Raw genomic sequence first — 12,532 nt, forward strand, 5'->3', positions numbered from 1 at the left:
AATACACTTCTGAAGTTGTACATAAGCTAAAGAAAGGAACCTAAACTTCCTATTTGATCAAAAAGCTTAGATCAGGCACTTCTAGCTGAAATCAGACCTTCCGGTCGATCGGCTGATCGATTGGAGTTGTTTGATCGATCCACTGATCGATTCAACGTGCTACTATGCACAGAGGTCAATTCTGGATCGATCGGCTAATCGATCCAGCCTGGCCAATCGATCCAATAATCGATTCAGAGGCTTTCTGTTCGCGGAAATTAAATTTCCGATCGATCGGCTGATCGATCCATGGCCGATCGATCAGCTGATCAATTCATCAGCTCTCTGTACGCGGCTGATCACTTCCCAATCGATCGGCTGATCGATTAGGGACCCTCCAATCGATCGGCCGATCGATTGGAGCTCTGATTTCTGCTACAATTCAATAATTTCATGTACAACTCGAAATGTATCAACTAAATAACATTGTACTATTACAAAGCATGTCATGATTCATAATTTACCGACTAACATCAAGTAACTGGAAGTCTAGGCATACTTAGTGCTTACTTTTACGATTCATAACATTTAGATAAGTAAAGGTGCGGAAAATAAACTATAAAGAGTTCTAATTCTTTAGACTTGCTAGCCACCAAGATCTTTATTCCAAGTTCCTTCTCACACACATCTGGTTGCATTGCCCTCCAGCCTCCGCTATTCCATCTTCCCTTTACCTTTATCTGCAGCATAAGAAAAAAAGGAAAAACTATAAGCTTGGGAGCTTAGTATGAAACCATCTACCTCACAAAACATGCATTCGATGAAATCATGCTTTCAAAAGATGCTTTTTGAAATACATGCTGATGATCATGCTGAAAATGTTAAGACATGGCATATGGACATACAAGTCGTAAATACTGAACATAAAGCTATTCATTGTATCAACAAGCAAGCTAAACCGATACATAAGCTAAGCTATTTGTTATATCAGTAAGAAGACTAAACTAAAGCTAAGTTGTATTCACATATCTGGATTTTGAAGTTTGAAAACTATTTTCATAAATAGATAAAAATAATAAACATGTTGTTGATGGGACCGACAACTGTACTTGCTGTGCACGCATCCCTAACTAGGCCCGAGGTAGCAAGTCCCGAATCTAGTAGGGTTACTAGGTTATCTAAACCTAGGGACGACTATGGGAGCCCAACCCAAGAATAACTGAGAGTCCAGTACAGTGTCACTGATAAAAGTAAAATACTGTTTATAAACTGATTTATCTTATCTTGCTTCTACTAGGTTATCTGAACCTAGAGCTAGGTTATCTGAACCTAGAGGCGACTACGACTATGGGAGCCCACCCATTGGACCGTAGTCCCATATCAACTGAAGCAAGGCTAAGTATACTATTTAAAATGCATCTATGGCATTTAACTGAACTATTAAAACGCCTACTGTAGCATATAATTGTACTAGGCATTTTATCGAGCACCTGGTGTGCTCTAACTCTGCATATGGCTGCACTAAGAACATAAGAGCGAACTAAGGACATAAAAACATACGATTAGCTACTTATACTGCAGGTGAGGGGTTACTTACCTCCTGCGCTAGGTTTTCTTACAATCCGATCACTAGGTTCCCGGAGAAGAAGATCGTTTCGGGCATCCTCTTATGTCTATGCTTCCTTCTCGTGGAGGGGAGTGTCCTCGTATCGGAGACGTTGCTGGAAGGTGCTCCTATGACCCTAGGGTGGGACCCTAGGTTTTCTTGGGCTTGTGCGCCGAGAGGGTGAAGGAGAGAGAGGTTCGGTGGTAAGGGTTTGAGGGTGAGGAGAAGTTGTCGTTCAGAAAATAAAATCTCCCACTTAATTTCCTTATTTATATTAAGTGATAAATACAACCCAACTAGACCTTAAATATAATTGCTCTCCTTTCCTTTCAGCATACCCCTGCTGGGGCCCCTTGGTTACTAAAGTCACCCTATAAGTCATAGGGTCCATAAGTCTCGGGTTCAATTCCTGCTTAGGCTATTTTACGTTTTTATTTAATTTTGATACTTCGGCTATTCTAAAAATTCCATAAAAATATTCTAAAATTCCAGAAAAATAATAGAATATTTCTAAAATTAATTTGAGAATTTTCGGGCATTACAATCCCCCAAACCTTATAAAAAGTTCGTCTTCGAACATAAAATAACTCTGGGTACTTCTGTCTCATACTAGCTTCTGTCTCCCAAGTTCCCTCTTCTGTTGTGTGATTTTGCCAAATAACTTTTACTAATGGTACCTCCTTATTCCGTAATTTCTTAAATGCACGATTTATTATCTGAATAGGTCGACTGTCATAGATGAGGTCTTCGCGGACTTGTACCGACTGGGGCTCAATCACCTGAGTGGCATCTGGGATATGCTTCTTCAGCATAGAGACATGAAATACGTTATGGATAGATGACATCTCCTGGGGTAGCTCTAGCTCATATGCTACCTTGCCAACTCTTCTGGTGATAAGGTATGGTCCCACATATCTGGGACTTAATTTGCCCTTCTTCCCAAAACACATTACTCCCTTCATGGGAGTCACTCGGAGAAATACTGTATCCCCAACTGCAAACTCTAAGGGTCGACGTTCTATATCAGCATAGCTTTTCTGGAGGCTCTGAGCTGTTTCTATCCTCTGGCGGATATACTGTATAGCATTTATGGTATCTGCTACTAGATCTGTCTGATGTTCTAGTTCTTTCTGTTCACCCCTTTCATACCAGCAGATTGGAGATCTACACCTCCGCCCATAGAGAGCCTCGTAGGGTGTCATACCGATAGTGGCCTGATAGCTATTGTTGTATGCAAATTCTGCTAAACACAGATATTTGCACCAACTTCCCTTGAAGTCTAGGGCACATGCTCGGAGCATATCTTCGAGTACCTGATTTACTCGCTCCATCTGACCATCTGTCTGAGGATGAAAGGCTATGCTAAACTTTAACCTGGTGCCCAATGTTGACTGTACACACTCCCAGAAGTGTAACGTGAATATTCTGTCTCTGTCTGAAATAATGGTCCGTGGGACTCCATGCAGTCTAACGATCTCCTTAAGATAAAACTGAGCTAACTGCTCCATGGAGTAGGATATCCTGATAGCTAAGAAGTGGGCTGATTTAGTCAACCTGTCGACTATTACCCAGATGGCATCAAAACCATTCGTGGTTCTGGGTAGTCTCACTATGAAATCCATGGAGATATCCTCTCACTTCCATTCTGGAATCTGAATAGGCTGCAGAACTCCTCCTGGTCTCTGGTGTTCTGCCTTGACTCTCTGACAGGTCAGATAGATACTAACATATCTAGCGATGTCTCTTTTCATCCCAGGCCACCAAAAACGTCTCTTTAGGTCTTGGTATATCTTGGTGGAACCAGGATGCATCCCAGGTCAAACAGATACTAACATATCTAGTGATGTCTCTTTTCATCCCAGGCCACCAAAAACATCTCTTTAGGTCTTGGTATATCTTGGTGGAACCAGGATGCATCGCGTAAGGAGTCCTGTGGGCCTCTTCTAGGATCTTCCTCCGTAGTTCCTCCTGATCTGGAACGCATAGTCGGTCACCAAAATACAATACCCCACTATCAGATACTCTGAACTCTCCACTTTCTGATTCTGCTAATCCTTGCTTGATTTTCTGGATTTCAGGATCCTGATCCTGAGCTGTCTGGATGTCACCAAGCAGGGTAGATGCTAATGTCATAGTAGAGAGTTGCCCAACTATAAGCTCGAGATCGAAATCTGTAATCTCCTTTTGTAGGGGCGGTGATATAGGGGACATGGCTGCTAGGGATAGTAAGGTGGCACTGGACTTCCTGCTAAGTGTGTCTGCCACCTTATTGGCCTTTCCTGGGTGGTAGAGGATGTCCATGTCGTAGTCTTTGACCAACTCGAGCCATCCGCGCTATCGCATATTCAGATCCTTCTTAGTGAAGAAATACTTCAGACTCTGATGATCTGTATATACACACGATCTTCCTCCTCTAACTCTTTTCCCTTTCGATGATCAGTAGTCAAGATTGCCGGATTATGAGCTACTGGCAGAGTAGCTCCAATATGAGCTTGTTGTTGTTGTTGTTGTTGTTATTGTTGTTGTTGTTGTTGTAGAGTCTTCTGCACATGAGTGCTAATAAGGAAATCCAAATCCTCACGACTAATAATGAGTAGGTTCGATTTTCCAGCGTCTTCCATCTTGCAATCTCAGATTCAGGTGAAGTTCCCACAGACGGCGCCAAATTTGATCCTGTCTGAAAAGCTTGACAAAATGAAAAGCTGGGAAGAGAACTTACTGCTGATGAAGAAGAGCACCTAAGAACTTCCGATCCGAGAAAACCAAAGCGGATCTGGAAAATAAAGTCACCGAACACCCTCCTTATATGAAGACTTAAGGACGAAAGGAGGGATCCAATGAAGAACACCAAGATCTCGAGCTTCCTTGATTTCTTGCGCACAAGAGACCAAACAACACTATTGTCAGTGACCTAAGACCAAGGTGGGAATCCCTGGCTAGGCCCTCCGACGCTCAAGTCAGTGATCTCTCTTAGTGTGGAAGGAAGGAAGAAGATGAACAGTGATTGAAATTAGGGTTTGTAATAAATAGTTGTGAGTGTGGTGAGCGTAAGCATACCTGGCCAACGGAGAGGATTCCCCTTTTTATACCACTTCATATAACCTCCGTAGTCATGAAGTGGACCTCGGTTTGTTAAAGTTTGTTATGAGATGACGTAAGCCATGTACTTGCAGAAAATAACCTTTAAGGAATCTTTTTTGTACCCCAGATGTACCTTCTTTATCGCCTAGTGTCTGTAGAAGAGTCTAGAAACATTCTTCCCGCCAAATTAGCAAACCTGTTATACAATCACATACTACAGATATCTTCATTAAGCTATTTATGAATATTCTTGAAATATTTGTTCTCGCCCTGTCTTATACGCTATATGGAAATATATTTATCGTCCATACTTGTTTACCCTATTTTTATTATGTTACAGACAATCCGATCTTAAACTATGATCTGTATCGGACGGACTTGAACCTAAGTTATGTCCGAGCGAGTTACTACTATTGTTCAACATACGTCCTAATCATCCGATAATATATTATAGATCTTGTAAGGCCTTGTTACTTTGCACACCCAGGCGATCATATAAGCCCGCCCTATGCTAATATACATCCAGATGTACTAATTTAAACAATCTTGATTTATCTATCTTAAACGTGTAAACCTGATCGATACTTGATCCATCTTTCTTAAGGTCTTATCCCGGTCGATATTGACCTATTTTCCTTAAACATATTATCCCGACCGATATTGGCCTATTTTCCTTAAGCATATTATCCCGACCGATATTGGCCCATTTTCCTTAAGCCTGTTATCCCGGCCGATATTCATACTTGCTTAATTCTGCTATCTCTTTTCCCTTTTTCACCAGGGACCTACCAAACCTAACCCATATCAACCTGCATTAGGATGAAGTTTGTATGTATCCAATACACACATAAATCCATTACATAATGATTTCTTCAACATGGCAGATACTTACAGAATTTTGAAACTTTGATGTGTAGAGTTCTGAGACTCCAAAGGAGTTATAATGCATATAGTGACCTTCTAGGAGGTCTATGATCAGTAGGTGTCAGTGATAGTCTGCATTATTTAATGGACAGAATATATATCTGACTGGCTTGTCAGTGCCAGTACTTGCTGATAGACCAAATGCCTCATAGCTTACCATTGCAAACAAATCCTGTGTATACACAAACTTTGTTGGAGGAATATATGGAGAATAAAAAACTAGGTAGTAGGAGTTGATGTTATACTTACAACAAAACCAGCAGGACAAAATATAGATGACTAATAAGATATGCCGGGAGATTTGGCTTCCTCTACAATAATTACAAAATATGCATTTATGCAATCACCATCTCTGCCGACAGTTCAATAAAAAATACACAGGAAAGATGACATATTCAATGAAATCGTTCTGTAGGACCATAAAGACTTTGTCGTATCCCTACATAAACCAAAAATAAAACATGCTCATAAATTATGCTTTACATCAATAGTGCCTATTACTGCTACAATTGGAGCAGTTACATAAATTATATGTGTTATAGCAACTTCCAAATCAGCCATGGTTGATTTTATTCAACAATATGACTGAACTGTTTGACTATACAATAAGAAGATGATTCTAATGTAATTTATCCTTGTGTTCACAATAGAAGTATTAACATGATTCATCATATATTTGCATTACAGTAAGTGAATAACTCAAGAAACATTTGACTTACTTTAGCTGACTCAGTTTCAACAATGTCTCTACCACCACATCATCTTTAGTTTTCTTAAAATATGACTTCGCTTGCTGAACAAATACATAGAGACAAGTATTCTGTGTGAGTAATTATATGTGAATTAGGAATAAAAGACAAAACATTTAACCAACCAAAATCGTATCTTAATGATTTTGGATTTTAGTTTGACAAGTGTATACAAGATTTTAGTTGATGAAGATGTGGCAGCTACATCAGTAGATGAGACAAGGGCATCTGGTACTTTAACAGGAGGCTCAACATTTTCCTCTCCTTTGCCCTTGGCCATCTTTGTCTCCTACTCATTTTGGAAAGTTACTCTTTTACTCCTTTTGGTCAAGGGCACTCCCTTAATCTCTTTGGCAGTTGCGGGTGTCCTTCTCTTTGTAGCACACCTCTTTGACCTTGTTAATGGCCGATTGGCAGGTAATGACACTATATCCTTAACAAACAATTGATTTTGAAGATCTTTAATTTTTCTATCTTGCTCTGTTACAATTTGATCTTTTACATCTATAATTTTGTCATTCTTATCAATTGTTTTGTCCTTGGAAGCTAATGAAGTTTCTACATCACTGACACATAATTGAATCTCAACAATTAACTCAATAATTCTGACCTCCATCTGGGCAATGAGTCGATCCTTGCCCTCAACCACAGACTCCAAATGCACAATTTCGGCCTCCCTTACTTGACAATTTGTACAAGCCTCTTTCTTCTGCTCAAACCATGCTTGGGGGTTTTCCTGAGCGTCGGCTGTCTGTTTAGGAAATTGCTCAGGAACTTGTTCAGGATGTTGCTCAGCAGCTGATTGTAGAAACCCCTCAGTAATTTGTTAATCTATATGCTCTACAACATCGTCTAGAGAATCGTTTGAGAGAAGATGTGTCTCTAGGTTTGATGGACTTAAATCAATAATTATTTTGGCAGCAGGTAATTATGTGATCCTAAACTTTATTGTCTACACACGGGAGCCTGACCACTTCCATCTGCATATTCTTGGAAGGGCATGCTGTCTGTAAGGATCCATTATTCTGACATGTTCACACATCCACACCTGCAATACAATACAAATGGTTAAATATGAAATTTTCTGTATAAATCTTATGAGTTTATCATAAAATTGAAGCACTTACAGCGAAGAGATGTGTGAACCCTTTGAGCATGGGAGCTTGATTTCCCGTAAGGCCCTTTGGTTTCGGCCTCTGGGAAAGCATCACACCAAGCGCCCCCAACTATGGGCTCATATAGTCATATACAACCTTACACCAATTATACCTACCTAAATTAGCAAAATCATCTACACAATCTATTAATGACTGTACTGGTAATCTAGATATATTGCTAGTAGTAGTAAATAAAACATAAACAAAGAAATACAATATTAAAAATTGGCAAAATAGAGTATCAGATTCAGCAGATGAAGGTTGTTTGCTGAGGCTGATCATCTTGCTCTCTAACTCGTTCTGTGTACACTCCACATTATTGAAGTTTTGAAGAAATAGTGGGGTGGTGGCAGCCTGCTGCTGTAAATTTACTTCATCATCTTGGTCTGAGAGTCCTAGAATCAATGAAACATCTTTCCTTGTGAAACTGATCTCCTTATTATGAAAGATGAAACATCTGGCTTCAATGTCCCAATTGTCAAACATATTTTGTATAAGGCTTCGGATATTTACAATTTTAGGCATGACTACTGCCCAAGCAAATGACCTTCCATTGATCATCTCCATCTGTCGGTCGTTTATGTGTAGTGATGATAAAAAATCCTTGAAGTGTGGGTAATTACTTTTCCAATGTACTTTCTTACGGTATGCCCGGGAAGCAGCAGTTCTCTAGCTCGTCATTTAATTCTGTCAAATAAATACATACGATCTTAGTGAGTAGTTGCTGCTAAACATGAGTTGTTGCTACACGTTGTCGCAGTTAGGGTCAAGTAGTTGCTATAATAGCGAGAAGCTAATCGGGACTGTAGGGTTTAACCATGTTATATCAATCAATAGGGTACAACTACACTAGCTGTTACAACAAAGATAATTTTTTTTTAAAACACTCTATTCCATCAACCATAATCTTAAACCCGAAAGTCCTAAAATCATTAATCCCCATTGTAGCAGCTAGGAAATGAATCAAAACCCTAAAAATTCAAACCCTTAAATAAAACAAGATGACTCAAAACTTTCACCCCTAACAGAATACTTATGATGGAGGCGAAGATTTGGATGAGAAACAAGACGTGGCGGTGAGATTGATTGATGAAGACACCGTGTGGGCACTGATTTACTATGATTGAAATTCTTTTGAAGTGTTTGTCACATGGCGAGTTTAGGGGTTAAACCTTTGGCCAATGAGGGTAAAAATGTAATTACACAATAATTGTAAAAATGAAATTGGTGAGAAAAGGTTATTTGGAGATCAGGGGTACCTACTACGCGTTGTAGTAGTTATTCTTGAGTAGCTGCTACAAAGTGTAGTAGCTAATCAGAAGTAACTACTACACAGTATAGTAGCCACTCTTGACAAGCTGCTACACTGTGTAGCAGCTTCTAACGACTAGCTGGTTCAACGTGCTGCAGTTGCTTCTACAATGTGTAGAATCTCATTTAATTGATCTAAATAAAAAATTGAGATTGCTATGATCTATTTATTTGTCACGCCCAGAGGAGTCCCTGCCAGACAAAAATTCGGCAGCATCTCCCCTGTACCGATGACAATTGGGACCAATATACATACACACAACATATAACATATTCAACAGCCCATACGGCTGGATATAAACACAACCACACAATATAATAAGCCCACACGAATGAAAGTAAACACACAACCACGCAGTATAATAAGCTCACACGGCTAAAAGTAAACACACAACCATGCAGTATAATAACAACCCACACGGATGGAAGTAAACACAGCGAAAAATCACAAAGAAATACGAATATAAGACCAACCAAGTCACTAACTAAAATACCTGCAACCACCAGACTAGACTCCAAAATCCACATCAACTTATTCAAAAGCAAAATACGTAAAATTAACATACCACCAAACAGTAACAAAACCAAAAAGAAAACTATTCTCGAGTGTGACATGAGACTGGTAGCCGGGACTCTCCAAGTATCCATAATTCATCTACTTGCTACCGTGCGAAAGAAAAATCAGTTTGTGGGTTGGTGAGTATTAAAACTCAGCGGGTAATGGAAAGATAGTGCATGCACATAAAATATAACTAGAAAGTGAGCCAAAGAGTATACAGTCTCATAAAGAAAATAACATATACTAAAATAAAACCACAATAAATGCTCATACCTGAAACCATATCCTAGGCTAGTAATAGAAGGTCAGAAGCAATACTAATCTGCTACCGTACTGCTCATAACTACAGAGGTAACATGTAATGTATACAAACATTTCTAATAAAAAACCAATGTCTAAACACCTAAAATAAGAACATATCTCAACATAAGGAAACATATCAGCATAAGTGAACCATAGTAAGTAAGCAATAACAACATATGTAAATAGCAGCAGCTAAACCAAGTATAATAACAGCGTATGCACGGATGGTCACTCCCGCCCACCTCTCTGCACCATGACCCCTGTATGGTAGAGAGGTCGGGTCAGTGACAGATTGTATGTCACTCCAGCTACCACTCTCTCGAGTGGCCGAGGGGACAGTTGCATAGTAGCTAACTAGCTACATCTGCGATGGGGGTCCTTGCTTCTCGCAACTCCAGCTATCACAACCTATGAGTGACCGAGTGGAAGCATGATAGGACAAGCGACATCAACTCCAGCTACCACTCTCTCGAGTGGCCAAGGATGCGGCCCTGGTCAACGACTCTCTCAACCGCAATGGAGGATTTGTCATTGATATGCATGCCATGATATGATGCGCCAAATGCAACAGTCATCATACAAATATAATCAGAAATTAGGTATGCTATATGAAGCCAGCATGCTCAATACGGTACATAAATAAACAACAGTCATCATACCAATATAAGCAAAAATTAGGTATGCCACATGAAACCAGCATGCTCAATATAGTACATAAATAAACAACAGTCAAAGCATACAACCATGGTATCTAGTATCTGCTACCTGTCATGAACAACAACGAGAGACTATATAGATATGGAAACGAGTTTCTCAAAGATCGCGTGGAAGTATCAAGTGCAGGAAAATATGAGTGGAGTCAAGGTAAAAATAGTTTCTATCCAAAGATAGCTCATGCACCAAGTTCAAAGAACTACAGAATCAAGGTAAGAAGTACCTACCTTTATACGTAGATCGTATTAGACAATCTCCATGTCAAGCGGCTCGTCTCAAATCCAAAATCCTACGATCACATAATGTATGATATAACTAATCAAGTATGAACTAGTTAGCTAAATTTATCATGAACCAAATAGCTAACTGAACCCTAATTAATCTGATTAGGAATCTATACATTAATTTCATTTCAATCATTAACTCCAAATCTGATAGTTAACCAATCTCATTAATCCTGCAATAAGAAGTACCATTTAGGAAATTTCATCATATATCCAACATTTCTTTCACAACTATTCTCCTTAAAAATTAATCCAGTTAAATTAGTTAACCATTCTTGTTTACATACTCCAATTATCCAATCTAAACATGAAACTGGCAATCCAACTAATCCATTAGCTCTTATCACTATAATTAATAATCCTATCAATAAGAATGAGCTAACAATCCAACTAGCGATCATGAACATGGATAACCAATTAATCAAAATAATCTTCTGTTAATACACCTAATGATCCAAATCAAATCTATCATGATCAATTGTCAACCATCCCAATCTGATAACAAATCTCCATTTATAAATTCCCAATCAATCTGAGGTTATCAATGAGATGTAGATTAATCAACTAATTAATCTATTCAGATTTAGTTTGTTACCTAAATCAAACATCGAACTTCCTCTACAGTGGCAGCCCATGATGATCAGCTGAGATACCCATCTGGACTAGCTGCTGGTGAAGCTACTATGGCCTGAGCAAGGCTGCAGAAATCCATGGCCAAAGTTACAAGATCAACCATCCTTATTAGCACAAACTTCCCAAATCAGAAACCTCAATCTAGATCTCTACAACCCTAGGATCCAAAACGAAGTGCCTTACCAAGGCTTGTGTCCACAGCTTCCTCTCTGGCTGGAACCCACCTCAACGAACCCTAGTGACCAACAAAGGAGGAAATCGCCAGGGGACTCGATATTAGGGCATGACAACAAGTGATGGAAAGGCGTCGCGTTGGCCACTGGCTCGTTGCAACCTGCGGTGGTGAGGCATCTCTGACGTTGGCATGAGGAGGTGAGGCCGGCGGCATCCGGGGGTGCTCGTGTGAGGAAGAGAGGTCGACTAGAGTGTGGGGAACTCACAAGACGGAGATTGGCTGGTGCTCGTACGTGTGAGGGAAAAGAGGAAACCGGCGGCTGTGGCTCGACGATTTTGGTGAGGCAATCGCGAGAGGGAGTTGCTCGCGTGAGGAGGAGAGATCACCAGTGGTTGTGGCTCGAGGGAGAAGAGAACGACGATGGCTTGGGGAGAACAGGACTGGCGAAGGAGGGGAGGCGGCGTCGCGAGGTGAAGCTCGGGGAAGATTGGTTTCGGCGATGTGGGAACTTAGGGCACGATTAATGAAGGGAACAATATATATAACTTAGGGATTTTCAATCAAACCCTATGTTAACATCCTCAATCAACTCCCATTTTTTGGTATCCCAAACAAGCCTTTCTTGAGCCCATAAGTGCATCCCCTCTAAATACGTCGTACGAGCTCCGATTAATTCCAGAAAAATTTCTAAAAATTTCAAAAAAAGCTATTAAGATTATTTCTCAAATAATCTTATTATTTAATTATTATTTGGGCATCGTATTTTACATTATTATTGGTTGAAAAATACAGAGTAACATCTTGTTGAGCGTAAACAAAGAAGTAACTGCTACACGTTGTAGCAGCTTCGTCATTTCAAGTTAGTTGCTACAAGGTGTACTAGTTATTTGTCAAAGTAGCTTCTACAACGTGTAGCAGCAAAGCAAAGGCACTGTAGCATAATAAATAATTTTAAATAATTTTTTAGCAAGTAATTTTAGGATTAATATTGCTAGAAAATATAGCTAGTAAAAAAAGGACTTTCCAAGCGGCTGCTACAAGTTGTAGCAGCTACATG

General features: G+C 39.7%; 1 long non-coding RNA gene across 1 annotated transcript; it reads right to left on the reverse strand.

Annotated features, from left to right (window-relative positions):
* Positions 1–401: 401 nt before the first annotated feature.
* Positions 402–11,985, reverse strand: LOC121996475. The gene is made up of 4 exons (XR_006116088.1): positions 11,484–11,985; positions 11,263–11,365; positions 10,611–10,672; positions 402–719 (listed from the first exon to the last, which is right to left on the reverse strand). It is a non-coding gene; the product is annotated as an uncharacterized LOC121996475 (long non-coding RNA).
* Positions 11,986–12,532: the final 547 nt, after the last annotated feature.

This window comes from Zingiber officinale, chromosome 6A (assembly GCF_018446385.1).
Source record: "Zingiber officinale cultivar Zhangliang chromosome 6A, Zo_v1.1, whole genome shotgun sequence".
NCBI lineage: Eukaryota > Viridiplantae > Streptophyta > Magnoliopsida > Zingiberales > Zingiberaceae > Zingiber > Zingiber officinale.